Raw genomic sequence first — 20,069 nt, 5'->3', positions numbered from 1 at the left:
AGCTCAACTGCATTGTCCTGTTTGACCAGCCTTGAAGTATATTTATTTTTGACGTAAATAGCGACACCTTCACCTTTAGTCTCTGCCTGTGAAGGATAGCACGAGTGCAGGGATCTTGCTATCCCTAACAGAACCAAGATGCTATCATCCAAAAAAAGGAAGCCAATCTGGTAGTCCCCTGCCAAAAACAAACTCTACAACAGAACAAAGAAACTGTTGCAAAAGACAGTAAAATCCCATGAGTGAAGGAGCTCCCTGGTCAGCCTCAGTAAAAAGCTGAGATCCCTCATAAAATCCTGCAAAGCTAGTTATGAAAACAAAATCACCACTGATTCTAAGGACAACCACAAAGCATTCTATAGTTATGTCAAGAATCTCAATGGCAACATCCAGATCTGCTCTGAGTTATAGCACAATGGCACGAAATTTACAGAACCAACTAATATGGCCAACATCCTGACAGACAGGTTCAGTACTAGCTTTACCCCCCTCTCAACCCCTAAAGGGCCCATATCCATACCTTAAGGATGCAGAGTCCCTGTAATCACAACTATGCAGGTAAAAAATGAACTCTCTAAAGCCAACAACACAGCATCCATGGGACCGGACAAGATCCCAGGCTGAATTTTACACAAACTTCAGAACAAACTGGCTCCCCACCTAAGTACCATGTTCAGTCATAGCCTCACTTCAGGCTTTGTGCCTACTGAATGGTGCACAGTAACAGTTATCCCACTCCACAAAGGGGGAGCCACCACAGATCCCAGGAACTATTGCCCTATTAGCCTGATGAGCCTGGGCTGCAAGGCCATGGAACATATCATCATGGAACTTATAAACAAAGACATTGGTAACCTCCAATCTCTGGACCCCACCCAGTTCAGGTTTGTGAAAGGCAGATCTCCTAAACCTGATAGCTTTCTTTAAAGCAGTCACCAAAGCCGTAGATGAGGGTAAGGTGATTCACACAGCCTATCCTGACCTCCCAAGGCTTTCGACACCATCCTCCATTTTGGAATTATAGATAAACTCACTAAGCTAGGTATAAATCCCTACATCACAAGATGGGTTGCCAATTGGCTCACTGACAGAGCCCACACTGTAAAAGCTGCAGACTCCAAATCTAACTTCAAACCAGTGACAAGTGGAGTACCACAGAGTTCAGTCCTGGATCCTCTCCTGTTTTGTATCTACTTCTCTGAAGTACAGGCTAACACCGAAGGTGTCTGGCTAATGAATTTCGCAGATGACTGCAAACTAGGAGCCATAATCGAGTCCCCAAACAATGTGGACATCCTACAGAAGGGCCTCACTGAGACAGATGCCTGGTGTCAGAGCCATGGCCTCAAGCTCAATGCCAAAAAGTGTAGTGTCATCCCCTTTGGTAAAAACTCTGTACCCATGAACTTCCACATAGGTGGCAGTCTACTTAATACTGAAAGTGTGATAAGACACCTTGGGATCCAAGTGGACAGTAGTCTCTCCTTTGATAATCACATCACCACAGTGGTCAGGAAATCCTTCTACATGGCACACCTCATCACAAAAGGGTTCTCATCCAGGAAAAAAGAGGTCATTGTTCCCCTCTACTTGTCACTCATTAGACTCATTAAAGTACAATGCTCCTTTTGGAATGTACCTCACAAGACATTTACAACAGCTGGAAAGGCCGCAGAAGTACCTCACAAGAAGGATTACCGGCCTCAGATAGATGCCCTATGCTGAGCATCTCAAAAAACTCCAGCTTTACTCCATCGCATATCGCCTACTGTGAGGTGATCTCTGCCTAACATACAAAGCTATGTCAAACCCAGAGCTGTTGGACATGCTCCACCTAAAGAAATGCCAATCCCTCTGAGCTACATGCTCTAGGGACCTACACCTTGTCACCACAATAAACAGAACATGCTGGAGGGATAGATTCCTGTCCTGGGGACTTCCCATACTCTGGAACAAGCTACCCATCTATATCAAACAAAGCTCCTCATTAGCACTCTTCAAGAAAAATCTTGATGAGTGGATGGGAAATAGGAAATTCACCCCGGGGATCACTTCTGTGGCTCTGCTCGACAGGGGCACAGGAAAATAATTTTCTTGGGTGGTGAAAGCCAGGGAACCTTGTTGGCTAGGCTTACTTAGGCCCTTGGGCCGATTGCCTAGTACCTACCTATGAACCTATTTGTGGAAGGTATTATAACCTTGCACTGTTGGTGTGCTCTCTGCGGCTTTAAACCATGTCTCAGTAACCGCACAGATGTCAGCATTCTGTAGGGTGAAGAGAGCTTCTAGGGTATGGGGTTGAGCACTGAGCTATAATACCTTTAGATTTTCTTGGTTTAAATTTGTTATGTTGAAAGTACTTTCAGTTTGGCATTGCCTAAAAAAAGCACTATGGAAGAAGACAATGTTTTCACTAATATTTGAAAGCCTAGAGGGCAGAAGTACCAACCATTCCTGGCAAAGCAGCATGGCCTGTTCAGCATCTCCTTCCATGTTGACAAATATTTCACCCCCTTAGAATGACACCAGAAACTAAGGCAATTATTAAAGTCAGTCATGTTTTGTTCATATTGTGGCATCATCCCTGGAGAAGGTAAAATGCTGCTCAATGCTAGGTTCATCCCAGCCTGAGACACATATTCCGAGACCTCCATGATGTCTCTCCTTATATAATCTAGGGAGGTACGTCTCGGGTCATTTATTACAACATAGACTATGACTGAGTCACATTGGTACTTTATGGTCCAATGACATGATCGTGTGTGTAATGTGGCAGATCCTAGCCTCTGATAAGCAACTGACTGTGACTTTCTCCTTACTTAGCCTGGTGAGAGGGACATCAGTGTGTCTCATGATGGAGTCTCCAATGACTAGAATGTTGGATTGTGTGGTGGCTTGCCTTATCGGCTTAGAGGTAGAGGCTACATGAGATGTAGCTCTATGTGTTGATGTGGGAGTTGCTTTGAAAGAGTGCATTTTGGGCTGCTGAGGGTATTTGTTATGTGTACTTCATCTAGGAGGTCTTTGTGGTTTAAGAAGGTTACATTGTGTGTGATGGGTGCAGTGTGTGTACTACTGACAACCTTATTGACATTAGGAGTACTTTTATGTGAGAGTTTTGGCTCCAGTGACACTGTGTAAATACATTTCTCACATACCATATCAGTTTGTTTGAGAATTAACTGCTTGTAAATAGACATGAGGCAATTTCTGTATTGCAGAAGAACAAAACACCCATTCACAAATGGAACTGAAGCAAGCAGTAGCACAATCCAAAATAACACAAGTAATATTAATCTTCTGTAAAAATTCTCAAGATACAAAAGTAGATGAAACAGAACAATTCAAAGTTTATTTTCACATAAATAAACTTTGAATTGTTATGTTTCATCCTCTTTTTTATCCTGAGGATTTTTGTAGAAGATTAATATTACTTGTGTTATTCTGGATTGTGCTACTGCTTGCTTCAACCTCAGGACCGTTCCATTTGTGAACGGGTGGTTTGTTCTTCTGGTTTGTCTTCAGTGTTTACAATTTTGTATTTTAGTAATTTCTGTATTGTCTCAGGATGCTCATATATACTAAGCTGGTAACAGAGACAGTGGGAAAGTTCATATACATGGCAACAGACCCTTCTTATCGATTAGACAGTTGGAGTGATAATATCAATCAGTGTCAGGAGTATCTGGTTTGCAACTATGGGGACAGTACTTTTCACTGCAGGGTAGTTGTCCAGAGTGCGACTAATTATTGGAGACATTTCAGTCATGCTTTTACAGGAAAAATGTCACTGAAGGTGTATGAGTCTGTACAGAGCATTGGCAAACACCTGAGGGGAAACTAATATGTAGACTCTGAAAATTTAAGGATGAAGTATTTAGGCAGATAGTCTGAAGTTAGAAACAAATCAAGCAGCACTTACTGAAAACAAAGAATTAGCTTATCAAAAATGATGAGGTTTTAATTAGCAATGTATTCTCCCTGGAAATGTTTGTGGATACTGAATTACTTTGCCAAATAATTCAGAGAATCTCTCATCCAAGATACAATTTACACTGGGAGGAAAATGTGAATTTCATCAAAAGGCAGTGGTCACCCATTCACTTCTATGGGAACCATACATGTGGTTCAGCTAAGTCCAGAAAAGTCATAGGGTGGGGTGTGTGTCAATGTGTGCATGTGTGTGGCTGCTTGTGTGTCTCTGTAAGGCATGAATGAGGCTGTGTGTGTGTGTGTGTGTGTGTGTGTGTGTGTGTGTGTGTGTGTGTGTGTGTGTGTGTAGTCGTACTAGGGGGGAGTTAGGTAATCATGAGTCTGGATGCGTATATCTGTGCGAATGGGTGGATGTAGTAATAAATAGGGGATTGTGAGCTTATATGTGCATGTGTGTGAGTGTGTGTGTGTGTGTGTGTGTGTGTGTGTGTGTGTGTGTGTGTGTGTGTGTGTGTGTGTGTGTGTGTGTGTGCACGAGGGTGAGTGTATGGGTGAGTGATTCCATGAATGTGAGGCAGTTTGGTTGTGGATGAGTGGATGTATGTTTATGTGTGTGTTTGTGCATGTGTCCATGGACATTTAAGTGTGTGTGTGTGTGTGTGTGTGTGTGTGTGTGTGTGTGTGTGTGTGTGTGTGTGTGTGTGTGTGTGTGTGTGTGTGTGTGTCGGCATTTGTGTGTGCACACATACATGCATATCTAGAGGGGTACCTTTGCAAATGAGGTCCACTGGCTGCTAGGGTGAACACTAGTGTGGTTTGGTCTGAGAGTGTAGTGTTCTGTTTAGAGTCATAATAATGAGCTGCTACTGAGTTCTTTTGGGCTATGGTTATGCCATTTCTGTGAATCAGAATTTTCCACTGTCGTACTAATTGAGCAAACCACCCAAAGGAAATACATACTTTGCATAAATTAAGGTCACTAAATTAAGTTCCATGTTTTGATAAAGATGACGTAGAAAGTGTTACAAAACTGAAGAAAGATGATGACATAAAACAAAGTTCATCCCTGTCTGTATCCGAGCAGAACTTTGATCTATGGATGGGAAACAGAAAATGTACCCCAGGACTCCCCCGTACTACTAATGGACAGATGCAGCTCCTAAATCAATTAATTTACACGTTAAATTCATGCGTGAGTCCCCTCAAATTATCTATTGTATGATCCTAGTTATTCTCATTAGGGCTAATATATAATTATCGACCATGGGATTGGTAAGGCCAATCTATAACCGAATGGGATAGGTGATTTTGAGCACAAAAAAAATTAAACTGGGCAGGCTTAAAATGGCTTGCAGGAGCAGCCAGCCTAGCACTTACCTATGTACCTATGTCAAATCTAAACCACATGAAGAATGGGGAGCTTTCAAAACAGCAAACATTTCGTATTTTGTTGTATTAGAAGAAACATAACAGTTAATTTAAGATACTTCTGATTACAAACAGGATAAGTCTAAAGTCTGGTAGAATTTTATTGTAGTGTCTGGAAAGCAGAAAATAACAACCCCTTTAGAAATGAGTTGATAAGGAAATGAGTAATCATCAAGATATGGAAATGAGTTTAGTAAGTATTTTAAATATGGTTATCAAAATGGATGGCACAGTGGTGCAGCGGTTGTGTTGTTGTCTCACAGCAAGAGATTCTGCGGTTCGATTCTTGGCTGGAGTTCCTTCTGTGCAGAGTCTGCATGTCCTCCCTGCGTTCATGTGGGTTTCCTTCCACATTACAAAGACATGTGTCTGGAGTGTTTCTTTCTGGGCCTCCACTGAAAATTGGCTTTCCCAGTAAACAAATAATAAAGAAATAAAATGAAAGGTTGATGCTCCATTGAATGGGAGGAAAATGTGTAAAGTTTTTCTTTTTCTGAATCTGAAGTTAATTTTAATTTAATTTTTTGGAAGTAAAATCCAACCTTTGGTACTCAGGGTAGAGTGGGATTACTATTTTTTAACTTAGGAATACGTATTGTTCTGGCGTAATACTAATATATTTAATTATTCCACAATGCAGATTGGTATTTCTGAAAACTGTAATTTGGCATTATGAGTGCAAGTATTTAAGAAAGAAGATAGCAATCATTGATTGTATAATTATCCCCTTTATCTAAACATTTTGAACAAATGACTATCCAAAGAGCTGTGAGATTGTTTAGAATTAAATTCTTCATTAATTAAAATGTAATATGACTGATGGAGGTTTATTACCTTTAAGCTGCAATGGTGATGTTCTGAAAGTGATTCTTCCAAATTCATGAGAACTTAAAACTTGATATAGAACTTTTGTTGAGTATGCCAAAGCATTTTCTAGGCTCTTTTTGGTGCCCTGCAGCTGACAGTCAGCTTGCCCCCAAGTCACCTCTTCTTCCTGTGTCTACCAGACTTACCTTAGCCTCCCTTGAGGCCGATATCCAAGTCACTAATCAAGCACAGGTCGGCTGAGCCGTAGCCAGGACTTTATCCCTCTACATGAAACTGCTGGTGATTCAACTGAAGCATTTGATAACATATCCCGTATTAATGTGGCTCAGAGAGAGCTGGAAGTACATGTCAATATCTTTTGTCTGTTAATATTTACTATTTGCTCATTTACTCTTGTAACTACACAGTATATGGCAAACTGATTTTAATTTACCATGCCATAGTAAGATTTATGGCTGGATCTAGCTGTTTCACTGTTTAATGTCTTTTGTTTAATTAATCTGATGAATTATCATTTACACAGCATAATGTCAGTTAGTTTTGTATAAAGTTTAAATGTATTTATAACAAATGAAAAAAAAAACTATAGACAGCTCCACAACAAAGCAAAAAATGGTCATTGCTGATTAAAAAAACTATTTTTTCACAGCAAGTATCTAACCATAAAAATAACCTAATAAATTTTTTTGGAAAACAATCACATCACTTCTCACTCCAGGCTCCACACAAAACCCCTCCCCAAACACAGACACGATACCAACAGAAATAGCCAGTACTTTCAATACTCACTTTATTGATAGTACAATCAAATAACTCTCAGGACATATCACTAAAGTTACCTCAGCTTCTTCTCCCCAGAACCAGGAGACATCTAATCTTAATATTGAAGCACCATCCTTTTCTTTGCAACCAGTACCTACTACAATAATTTAATAAACTACTTCTCAAACTAAGCCTTGTTCAACATCCTCTGACCTTCTTCCAGCCGAATGCTTAAACCTCGCAGTCGATTCTATAGGCTAGCCAGTGAGCATTCTTATTAACCGATCCATTGCAGAATCTTATGTCCCTACCCTTTGGAAAAAATCCATCATCATCCCTCTACACAAATTAGGTAAATTTACAGAACTAACTAACTACAGGCCTATCTCCATCCTTTTGTCTCCACCCAAAATTCTCGAAAAGTGTATACACATGCAATTACTAAACCAGCATATCAATAATACCTCCTTTCACCCACTCAGCATAGCTTTAGGCCAGGACACAGCACTGCAACTGCTCTCATTTCCTTCACAGACATTATCAACAGAGCTAGAGACTCCAACCTATATACCCGAGTAGTATTATTGGATTTGTCAAAAGCCTTTGACACTGTGTCACATGACAAACTTTGCCAGCAGCTATCATCCCTGGGCTGCTCTGAATCCACAAAACTATGGTTTAACAGCTACCTAAACAATAGAGAAAAACTGTAAAGTGGCAAGGTTGCCTATCCCAAGACCAGACAAACTAAACTGGTGTCCCACATGGATCCATTCTAGGTCCCCTCCTCTTTAACATTTTTATAAACAACTTACAGACTACCTGCCAACACAGTACAATAATCCAGTATGTCGACAGCAACACCAATATCTCCCCCTCAAACAGCTTACCCACAGCCCTTGCTAAAAACCCAAAATGCATTTACCTCAATAGAAACATGTGATCTGATGAAGCTCATTTTTGGGTGAAAGCGCTTATCGACTGCTAGTTACAGTGTATTGTATGGTTGTCTTACAATACTGTGGAATAAATCGTTGAATTATTTCTGGACTCACTCAGTCATTTGATCTGCTACGTTTGACCACTCATCCTGGATTTGGTTTATACATTTTTTATATATTTACGAGTGGTCTAAGTGTTTTTCTGTGTAAGGCAGTGCTTGGTATTTTATTTTTCAATAGAAACATGGCTTAGCAATGCTCAGTTATTACTTAACCTGGACAAAACCAAACTTTTACTATTCTCCCCAAAAATGAATACTTCTGATCTCAGAATCTACTTTTTAAACAAAACAGAGACAGAAGTAGTCCCAAGTGCTACGTTACTTATCACCATAGACAATAACCTCACTTTCAATGAACAAATACAAAAAATTAAAAACACTGCAAACCTGGCATACTCTATAGACATAAAAAATTCAGGCCCACCAAGTATCAGACTGACACTAGTAAATACCTACTTGATCCCCTCTCTACTCTGTGGAGCACCCATTTTCATTAACCTGCAACAGACACTTAAAAAACAAACTTCAGTCATGCTACTACTAAGTAGCCAAATTTGCTTCAGGCTCAACATGCCACATCCACCACTGCAATGCCCTCAGACAGATAGACTGGCTAGAATTCCCCAACTATCTTGACTACCAACAACTTACTATGGCACAAAAAATAATTTACAGACCCAATAGCTGTCCTTCCCTACAGTCCATCCTACACAATCATATTCCCAGTAAAAACCTACGCTCAGCCAACAAACAACTATTACAAGTATACAAGCCCACTAAAAGAACAGGTCAGTGTCTCTACTCCTATACCATTGCCGAACTCTGGAACAATCTTTCCAGCCATATAACCTGGACAGAGAGTATCAATAATTACAAAATGGCACTAAAAACATCTCTCCACCGCTTGGTTATGTCCATGCCCTGCAAATCAAAACTAACCTCCTTAGTCTCTGCCTTTCTCATTGTTGCAAACTCCTTAACTAATACCCATCTTACTCAACTCTTCCAGCCTTCCTCACCCCTATCTCACCCCATCACTCTAACTCCAATAGAATTATGTCACTATCCTCTATTCACTCTTTGCCTACTTTGAAACTTTCACCTTCTCTCCCAACTACTAAACACTCTGTCCATACTTTTCCCTTCAAATTCTCTCCTTTCTAAGAAATATACATGTAACTTACTATCTAAGGACTATTCCACAATGCACTCTGCCTTCTATTCAAATAGACTTAACTTGACACCCTAACTCTATGCCTAACTTGTGTATGAACTGCTATATAATAAATATCATATTGCCTGTTATACCACAGCAATGTATCTGATGAACCAAAATGCTCTGTACTTACTTGTACTCTCATAAGTGACGTGTAATTTATTCTATGTACTATTGATGCATGTACTATATATATATATATATATATATATATATATATATATATATATATATATATATATATATTTATTTATAAATGTATTTTCTGATATGTTTGTTTTGGAGCTTTTCTCCCCGGGCATCTGCTGAAAATGGGTTTCTGACCCAGTCAGATTTTTCTGGTCAACAAATGTCAATAAATAAATAAAGTAGGAACTGGAGGTAGAAATGATTCATCCTGGTCAATTTCTCTTTAAAAGGAAGCCAGATCTCAGAAATATTTATTTAACTGTCACTCATATTATTTCTGCAAGTATTTAGATGTGTTCCTGATAATCAGAGTAAATATATAGGAAATGAATGTTAGAAAGTATGTTAAATATTTCTAACTGTTCCTGTTGAGACTGGATTTTATAATCTGTTTTTTCATTGGGTTTTACTGTTTTTGTTTTTTGTGTACTTTATAGATGTTGTTGTTTAATTAAAAAGCTTATGCTTCTTTACTCCAACTATAAATAAATAGAAATTAGATGAAAATAAGTATAGTAAGGTATTATGTTTTAGGGCAACGTGATATGGTCAGTGTCCCCATATAAAGTGCAAATAACCTGGACTTAATTAACATGTCTGGTGCCAGAAGACTTGACAGGATTTTGAACAGCAAGTAGTAGCCAGCTCTTCCCTTTAAGGTGACATGTTTGTATGTTTACACTGTCCAGCATTCCCCTCACTGAAGGATAAGTGGCTTGTACTAGACTTGCAAGTAAGGCAGAGCAGACAGACATTTGAAATGGGGCAGACATGTATAAGCAAATTCTTTCTTCACACTGAATCCACAGATTGTCCAGTGAGACAGAGAATTACAACCCTATATAGTGTCAGCTTTCAAAGCCCATCAGGCACAGGTGTGATACTTTTGTGATCTCAGAAATCTAATAGATGTAATATGCAAAAATGTTCAAGACTGCAGTATTTTGAAATATTCTCCTTATTCTGGGGTACAGTCATCTTGGAGTTCATATAAAAAGCAACAGGTGTGTAGGGAGCACATTCATCCATGAAGGAGGGGGCAGGCGCCTCTGACCCCTGCAAACATGCTTTAAAACTCTTTGAGTTTTACTGTGTCTATATTTTAGCTGACTATTTTTATCACACTTTTAAATGTTTATTATTTAGGTATCTAACTTTTGTGAGGGCTGGCATGGTGGCACAGTGGATAGCATTGTTGCTTCACAGTAAGAGGTTACCCCGGTTTGATTCTTGACTGGCGTGTCTTCTGTGCGGAGTCTGCGTGTCCTTCCTGTGTTCATGTGGGTTTCCTCTGGTTTCTTCCCAAATTCCAAAGACATGCAGTAGGTGGATTGGACACTCTAAATTGGCTATAGGTGAATGTGTAGTAATAGCTTTTTAAAAACCTTAATCTTGTAAAGTAATTGGTCTTAAATTTATGGACAAAGGTACAGATTTGATCCTGAATGTACCATCAGTATTTAGTACTCAGTGTCACTAAGAGGTAGACATCACTTATCTTGGTAGATGGCAGGAAATAAGGACATCAATAGCAAGAAAGTAATAAGATTTGCAGGAACATCACAACATAAAAAGGAACTACTCAGGTTAATGTAAAGTAATTGGTCTGGTTGATATGGGCATCCTGAGACAGTGTAGCAACTGCCTCATGTACTTGGACAGACCTCTACTGCTGCCACCTAGGAACACAATTTGTGAGAGATACAATTACGTTAAGAACCTAAAGTCAATGCTTTCTCCCTCGTAAGCCAGCATATCTGGTACTGAGAAGGTTGTCAACACAAACACCACACCTCAAACACCACCCACACCTACACAATACACACTCACATATGCGAAGGTCCTCAGCAAAAACATACCTGTTTACATATATGTTACAAAGACATACATCTGGAACATTTCTCCCAGGGCCTCCACTGAAAATTGACTTTGTTCCAAGTTGGACTTTCCCGGTAAACAAATGTTAAATAAATAAAAAAATATATAAATTAATAAAATACCCAAACAAAAGAGACCTCCGAGACAAAAACACACGTGAACTCCACTGCCCACCACACCACACTCCACACATAGTCCAAACACCTGTGTCTCACAACCACTAAGGCCTGAACTTAAACCAAACATATTAGTTATAGGAGACTCCATTGCGAGGCACACAGATGTGCCTCTCACCAGGCTGGATAAAAAGAAAGTCACAGTTATTTGTTTGTCAGGTACCAGAATTTGCCATATCACCCATGCACTCAAGTCTCTCAACAACAGGTACTGTTATGACTGTCATAGTCCATGTTGGCATGAATGATTTGAGACATATCTCCCTGGACTATATAAAGAGAGACATGATTGAGCTCACTGAATATGTGTCCCAGGCAGGTATGTTTCTAGCCTTAAGCAGCATTCTACTGCCACCCAGAATGATGCCTCAATACAAACAGAAAATGATTGACTTTAACAATTGGCTTGGTTTCTGGTGTCATTCCAAGGGGATCCAGTACCTGACAGCCTGGGAAGACACGATTGACAAACCACGATGCTTTGCCAGAGATAGCCTGCATCTGTCTCCCTTTGGCTTCAGGATCCTGGTTAAGGCTCTTGCCTCCCCCATAGTGCCTTTTTTTAGGCAATGCTGGGAGGTCAAAACTACCAACATGAAAATTTTATCCAAATGCAAATTAAAGGTCACACTGCTTAACACTAGGAGTCTAAACATGAAACTGCACTCATTGCAAGCTTTCTTAACCCTGGAACATGCTGACATTTGTACAGTCACAGAAACCTGGTTCAAAGATGCGGAGAGCAGCCCCACCATACCAGGTTACTCATCCTAGCATACATTTAGACCTCAAACCTTGTCAGCAAAGCAAAAGGAGGGAGAGTTGCAGTATATAAAAAAGACATACACACCTCCAGGTTGGTCAAACACTATGATGCAACGGAGATACTCCAGGTGCAGTTAACCACTGACAGGACCCCTATTCAAATCATAGCTAGCTACAGGCCCCCAACTTTGACTCAAGATGCCCATTCCACCTATCTGGACCTCTTTGAATCTATTAAGATTCAACCCTTTACCCTGATCCTGGGCAACTTTAACTATCCAACCATAGAATGGAAGAACTACTCATGCCAAAACACAAATGCCCAGAGATTCCTTGACTTCATCAATGCAATTGCCTTGGACCAGCTGGTCAACACCCCCACAAGAGGTGAAAATATCTTGGACTTGGCAATAACTAACATAAGTAACCACTGCAGCATCCCTATAGTGTCATCCTCCCTGGTAAGATCCAACCACAAAGAGGCCACTTTTGAAGTCACCATCTTCCCCAACCCCCACAGCTAGGGTCAAACAAAAAAAAACTTCTCCAAAACTGATTACAATCTCCTGAGAGAAAGTATAAACAGCTTCTCAGCCCCTTCCCCTTCCATAGGAACTGGCACATATGTCCAAACCTACATCAAAACACTATACAAGCATTTATATAGCTGCATGGAATCTGAGATACCCGACGTGACAAAATCCTCCTCCTCAAGGAACAGTAAACCTGTCTGGTGGACATCTGCAAAAAATAAACTCTATAATAAAAGGAAAACATTGCTGTCCAGGACCAAGAAAGAGCAGGTGCCTAATTGGAAGCAATCTCTCCTTAGCCTGAATAAGCAAATAAGAGCACTAGTGAAATCCTCCAAAGAAAACTTGGAGTCCAAACTGGCCACATCTACTAAAGACATTCACAAGGCTTTCTTCACTTATGTCTGCAATCTCAAGGGAAGTACCCAGATCTGCTCAGAACTGATAGTCAAGGACACTGCATACACAAATGCTGTTGATATAGCCAACCTGCTGGCAGACAAGTTCAGTGAAAACTTCACCCCTCTGTCTCCCCATCAGTAAATCAGAACATCCCCAGCACCTGCCCCCCTCCCCTTATCTCTAGGGAGCAAGTCATTACTGCCCTCTCAAAGGCAAAAAATACACCCTTCATGGGACCTGATAACATCCCAGACTGCATCCTACATGAACACAGGGAGGAACTTGAAGCACCATTAGGCACCCTATTCAACCAAAGCCTGAGTACCGGCTTTGTCCCAGTCAAATGGAGGATAGCCACTGTTATCCCTTTGCACAAAGGTGGAGCATACACCAGTCCAGGAAATTATAGACCCATCAGCCTAACTAGCCTGATCAGCAAGGCCATGGAGCGGATTATCATGGACCTCATTAATAAGGACATTGGCAACCTCCAAACACTTGATCCCACACAGTTTGGTTTCATCAAGGGGAGGTCATGCTTGTTAAATTTGGTCGACTTCTTTGAGACAGTCACCAAAGCCATGGAGGAGGGGAAGATGGAGCACACCACCTACCTTGACCTGACCAAAGCCTTTGATACTATTTCCCACTTGGGTATAATAGATAAACTCTCTCAACTAGGCATCAATCTGTTTGTTCCCAGATGGGTAGCAAACTGGCGCACTGATAGAACCCACCTAGTCAAAATAGGGGAGGCCACCTCAAGCAGTCAACCAGTAATGAGCAGTGTATCCCAGGGACTGGTCTTGGGGCCTTTGTTGTTTGTGATATACTTTTCAGAGGTGCAGGCCAAAACCAGTGGGCTATGACTGGCCAAGTTTGCAGATGACTGCAAGCTGGGTGCTGTCATCAATTCCCCTGAAGATGTAGACATCCTCCAAGAGGGTCTCACTTAAACAAATGACTGGTGACGGAAATATGACCTCAAACTGAATGCCAAAAAATGCATCATCAACCCCTTTGGGGAGAGTGATGTCCCCACAAATTATCACATTAATAACAAGGTCCTAAGCATGCAATCAGTCGTGAGAGATTTGGGCCACCCAGGTTGATAGCAAACTGAATTTTGGCCACCATATTGCCTCCATTGTACAGAAAGCTTTCTATATGGCCCACGTCATTAGTATGGGTATCTCATCCAGGGACAAGATGGTCAGAACATTCCTCTGTTCTTCCCTTATAAGACCCATTATTGAGTACAACGCCCCTTTCAGCATGTACCTCACAAAGCACATGCAGCAGCTGGAGAGATCACACAGGTGCCTCACCAGGAGAATCCAGGGCCTCATACATCTACCCTACACAGATAGGCTAAAAGTCCTGTCCCTCTACTCAGTCTCCTACAGACTCCTCAGAGGTGACCTCTGGCATACAAAATAATGTAAGACCCCACCTTGATGGGACTGCTGCATATTCACAAGTCAGGCTCCACTCGAGTAACCCACACATGTGACCTCAACCTGGTCTGTGACATCAATAGGACTTGTTGGCTGGACAGATTTGTGTCCCAGAGACTCCACCTTCTGTGGAATAGACTCCCACTTTACATCAAGCAGAGTACCTCATTAACCCTTTTTAAGCGCAACATGGATAACTGGATGGGGAACAGAAAATACACCCCTGGGATTTCACCTGTGTCCCTGCTGGACAGGGGCACTGGGTGCTGATTTGTTGATACATAGGCTAAATTCTTGGCTAGGCTTGTAAAGGCCTCAGGGCCAATAGCCTAGTAACTTCCTATGATCCTATGATCCTATGAATGTACTGCCCTTTAAATTTAAAGGAATGCACTATTGATTAAACATGATCTGGTACTATGTTTAAAAAAAGTGGCACAAATTGAATAATTCATGTAATGTTGCTCAGATTATATGATATATAGCACTATACTTCACACATATTGCTATATATCATATATTGCTATATGATATATAGCAATATATGTGAAGTATAGTGTTTGTTAATGTTAATTTGTTAATACAATTTGATTACTTTTGTATAAATGTCAATTTGCCTATGTCACAAGTGATAATTCAATAAAGGTGTTTATAAAAAAGTGTAATGTCCATTAAATTTGTAGGAATGTACTGTTAATTAAACACAATCTGGTACTATGGTTTTAAACTGCTCAAAAGATTTTTAAATAAAGAATGATTTTTATTCAATCTCTCTAAAAAGTAAAAAATAAGGAAGAAGATTGAAAACTTTGCAAAAGAAAGACAGACAAGCTGATTTTAGAAAAGCATTTGAGGTTGGTTTTCCTGATTCCCACTACTTCTTCTGGTAGCTCATTACCAGACTGAGCAAAAAGAATTCTTTATTAAAAAATCTTTTTTTTTTTGCTTATATTTTTCTTAAAATGAGGTTGCAACATTTAATTAATTATGTTAATTCTGATGAGCAGAAAGACAGACTAACAGATCTAGTAAGACAGACTAACAGATCTAGTAAGAGTCCATATTTTGTAGGAACATTCCTATTTTCAGGCCTGATTTACCCCTTGCACAGGATGTGCCTATTTTGTAAGTATGTCCCCATTTTCCAGCTTGATTTACCCCTTCATATAATTTTCTGAATCCCCCTCATCACGGGCCTGATTCCAAAAGACTTGCTCTCAGTTTAGGTGATCACTTAAAACTGAGAGCAGGCTGAGAATAGGTATTTTGGAATGTGGTCCCCATAGTAAACCTATTTATAGATAAGTATTTTACACCGAGAGCAAGTCTTCTGGAATCAAGGTAGACTTACCTTGAGAGCAACTCTTTAGGAATCTGGCCCCACACCTGATTTTTGAAGCTGACTAGTACACACAAAAACACTATATGACAAACATACTAGTGGTAGCAATAATAAAGAAAGAGGACATATATCTTACAACTCTATTTTCCTGAAACAAAAATAAATTGCCTCAAGTGACAGAGTTTTGCTCTACTGTTCATTAAAGACTTCATATTTTTCATTGTCTCTTTAATGATGTGCTTATATTTCCCAACATTTTTGTCACTCTTGTTTCTGAGTACTCTCCCGCATTCATACTGGAAGCAAAAAATGTATACATTATTTGGTGTTCAATTTTATGTTAATTAGATGTTCAGATTTTTTCTGGATATACCTACCTTTCAAGGGCCTTTTTCTGGATATACCTACCTTTCAAGGACCTTTTGTTCCGATTTTCAGCGTCTGCAGGTTGAGAGTTATGCAAACTATGAAAAGAAGTTCCCTTTTCAATGGTGACTTGAGGACTCAAAGAAATTGATTTAATTGTTCATGGTTATATAGCTTGAAAGAAGATGCTGGCGGGACTGAAAAGTGTATTTTTTGTTTACACTTTGCAGCTCTGTGCTTTAACCATTATCGTGTATTCAGTTAACATCTGAGTCTCCAGATAACTGTTAACCTGAACATGTCATTACTTGAATAGTGGGTTTCTTATACCGCCCACCCCTACCCACATAAACCATGATTTCCTTAATAGCTGCAACAGCCAGGAACAATAACATTAGATCATCAACAATAAAACTAAAATCCTTTTTTTTCTTGGCACCGGTTCAAATGTTGCTATTGTCTTCCCTAATTAGATTACTTTAACTATCAAAATGGTTATTCAAGATGTGCAGATAGATAGAAAATAAAACATTTTGAATTGTGTAAAGCAGTTTACATTGTTGTTTTCATTGTTATATTTCTACATTGTACTACTACATTACACTAAATTTCTGCAATAGAACAGATTTGTCTTCCTCTGAAGGGCATACTTTTATTATAAACATACACATGCCACTCTTATCAAGCTCTGGGAAGTAAAATATCCACAGTATCTACCAAAAGGTAATGCTAGATTTAACAGTACCATGATTTTAAACAATGCTCAATAATTCATAGCAAGGCTCAACCATGTTGTAATTTTTTAACATAAAACCTATGCTATTATGCATCTCTCTGAACTCCACAATCTTTTTTTAAGTGCTGGTTTTCTTACTCAGTCTTTGGGTTGATTACTCCCACAAGGATGACGTACACCTTCTTATTATAAAGTAGTGACCACCCCCCCCATATACTTGCTTAGTCTTGCATAATGAATACCTCTGCCCTCTGCAGTTGTATCTTGTGTATACTGACATCTCTTTTGGTATTTATCTCCTCTAATCCGTGAAAGGTGCTAATAAACCTCCATGGTGGACAAGCATCTAAACTTGCATGCTCCAACTTGCAAGAGTGTTCAGCTATTTGTTATGCTAATTTGAACACCTCCAAGGAATCCTTTGGCACCTTACTTTTAGAACTGTAATCAGATATCATGGAATATAAATATTTAACAAGTATATAGGCAGACAAAAATAAGGTAAGTTTTCTGCAGAACATGTTAACCCTTCTACTGTGACTTCTTGTCTTTCTGGGAAGTTATAACCCTCTAGACCTGTAACAAGGGAATTTGGAGCCCTGGCCAGCAGAACCATTTACCCCTCCTTTCCCCACTGTCTATAAGCAATAGTAGAGGCCGTCAGTGAATGACAGCTTTAAGATATATTTTTTTTAAGAACAATTGAAACTATCTGTTTTGCTTACTGGATTTAAAGGTAGTTTAAATATCTTAACAAAAACAGGGTTTGACAGAGAGTTGACAAGCTGTCTGATAAGCAAATGTGAACACTTAACTGAGAGCTTGTCTAACCTGTCATTTTTTTTTAAATGTTTGGTGCCCCCTATAAATTGGTGCCTGGGGCTGCCTGGTACCCTATTTGGCCCAGCCTTGCTATTGCACTGTTCTGTATAGATCTCTTTAGCTTACTCACATCCCCCAAGCAAGGGTTTTGGTAGGCTTGGATCTGTTCCTTAATAAACTGTGTATTTGATTTTTTTCTGTGATGGAGCCAAGGTCAATGATACAGAGTTAAACAGAATGCCATAGGACAGCCCACAACATTTACACAACTCATGTTTTGCTGTCATCTTGAAGAAGGAAGATATAATCATGAGATAATTATCAGGCCCCTCCAGTCCATCTGATGCTTACTATTGCACCCTTGAGTTCTGCCTGGAGCTGTTCTTGCAATGAGCACTTAAATCCTGCCGAACAAAGTGTGACAGAAGCTTACTGTAGTTTCTAGTTCCTTCTCCTCAACTGAGACAGTAGCTAGAAACTGCATCTGAACCCCTTTAATAAACATAGCTTTCTTTACTACCTGGTCTGCCATTTTAATTATTGCTGGTCGTCTCAACTTAATTTATCTACTAAATATACACTAAATATATAACTTAATACCTCTGTATCATTGTACAGTACCCACTACTCCTTGCATATATATGCTATAGCTACAACAACAACCTTTATTTTTGAATATATTTCTTTTTTCCTATAGCTTTCTGCCAAAGAGGATCACAGCTGCAAATGAGCCTTGGCCACAGTATTCAAGTAAATCTATTATTATAAATATGTATGCTGTTTGTATATTTATTTATGCAATGCATTACAACGTGCTAAATTATACTGCAACTTTGCATTTTTTGTTCACTTATTTAGTCTAGGAAGTTAGCATTGAATGGTACCTGATTATTTTTTCTTTCAGGAATCGTTCTGAATTTACGTCTCTTCTACTTCTTCTTCTTTGTTTCAGTTCCAATAAAGCAGCAGAGCCCAAATGACTGAAAAAAAGGAAACTGATGCTGTCTGGCTGCCAACTCACTCTCTTTAATACCTGGTGCACTGTTCCTCTTTTTACTGAATGACGTTTAGAGGGAATCCCCACCGTTTTCGCATACCTCTCAACTGTACAGATTTTTGTAGAATGTCCAGATTTTTGCCTTGCTTTTTTAGTCTGTTCTCATAAAATTTTGCTTTCCTGGCAAATCACTGAGGATTAAAGCAAAAAAAAAAAAAATGACAGGCTTTTGATTTACAGACTTCATACTCTTCAGAAAATGCATGCTAATTCATAATCTGTTATTCTATCAACTTTCTAAGTTTGTAAGAGCAATATTTAAAAATATTGTCCCTATTTTTGAGCCTTTGTCCCCCCCATTATATATGGCTTTGTCCAGATTTCTTGGTCTTAAAGGTTGAGAGGTATTATTCCCGAGTGAAGAAAATGTTATATTGTATTGCTGTATTATGTTTCTAGTTCAATCAAGTAGATGTAATCAGTTTTAGAAAAATAGCAACCCTCCACCTTGCTGATACTGTTAATTTGCTCTAAAATGTTTCCTGAAATAATGAATAGTGGAGACATTTTCATTTCTGCTACTTTATTTTTTGCTATTTCCAAGATGAATATTTTCATTTACAAGAAGGCATAAGAAAATACTTCCAGTTACTCAACAAAATCAACATCATTTATACAAAGACACAGACATAAATATTTCCATGGTATTAATTATAACTACATTTTTTTATGTATGATAGTATTGTAAGCATAAAATGAATAACACTTTTCAGTTTATAATCAAGATACAAAATTCTGCATAAAAGCAATAGCCTAGCACAAAGATACTTATCCTAGTAATAACAGGTCAAGCTGCCACTAATGCAAGACACAGTAAGAAAGTACAGTCGTGTAAGTACACTTACCACAAAATAGATGTTCAAATGATCATTGCTGCAGTAGCCTTAGCTGTATGAGTTATATCCCACATATAGGAAAATAGCCAGCCAACTTCCAAAACTTCAGGGCACCTTCCACATGCCAAAACCATCAGTCAGGCAGAGAGAGGGAGGGAGGGAGGCTGACCCTAGAAAGGACAGTGCTAGGAACAATCAAAATTAAATGTCCACACTCTGGCAGAAATAACACACCAAAAACCAAAGAAAGGTGGAGAAGGAAGCGGCTACTGCAAGAGTGATCATTTGAGCATCTACTGTTATGGTAAGTTTTCTTACATCACTGCACTATGTTCATAAT

At 39.3% G+C, this 20,069-nt stretch overlaps 1 protein-coding gene across 1 annotated transcript in view; it reads right to left on the bottom strand.

The window, feature by feature from the left end:
• The window catches only part of LOC122803406 (interleukin-1 receptor type 2-like), a 207,578-nt gene extending 188,684 nt beyond the window's left edge, over positions 1 to 18,894 (bottom strand). The window contains exon 1 of the mRNA XM_044073008.1: positions 18,721 to 18,894. The gene's annotated coding sequence lies outside the window, so the exon portion shown is untranslated. The remainder of the gene's footprint in view (positions 1 to 18,720) is intronic.
• Positions 18,895 to 20,069: the final 1,175 nt, after the last annotated feature.

This window comes from Protopterus annectens, chromosome 5.part1, assembly GCF_019279795.1.
Source record: "Protopterus annectens isolate FY-2018-M chromosome 5.part1, PAN1.0, whole genome shotgun sequence".
In the NCBI taxonomy this organism is placed as follows: Eukaryota; Metazoa; Chordata; order Ceratodontiformes; family Protopteridae; genus Protopterus; species Protopterus annectens.
The sequence above is the reverse complement of the archived record's forward strand: the minus strand, read 5'-3'. Positions and strand labels throughout refer to the sequence as shown.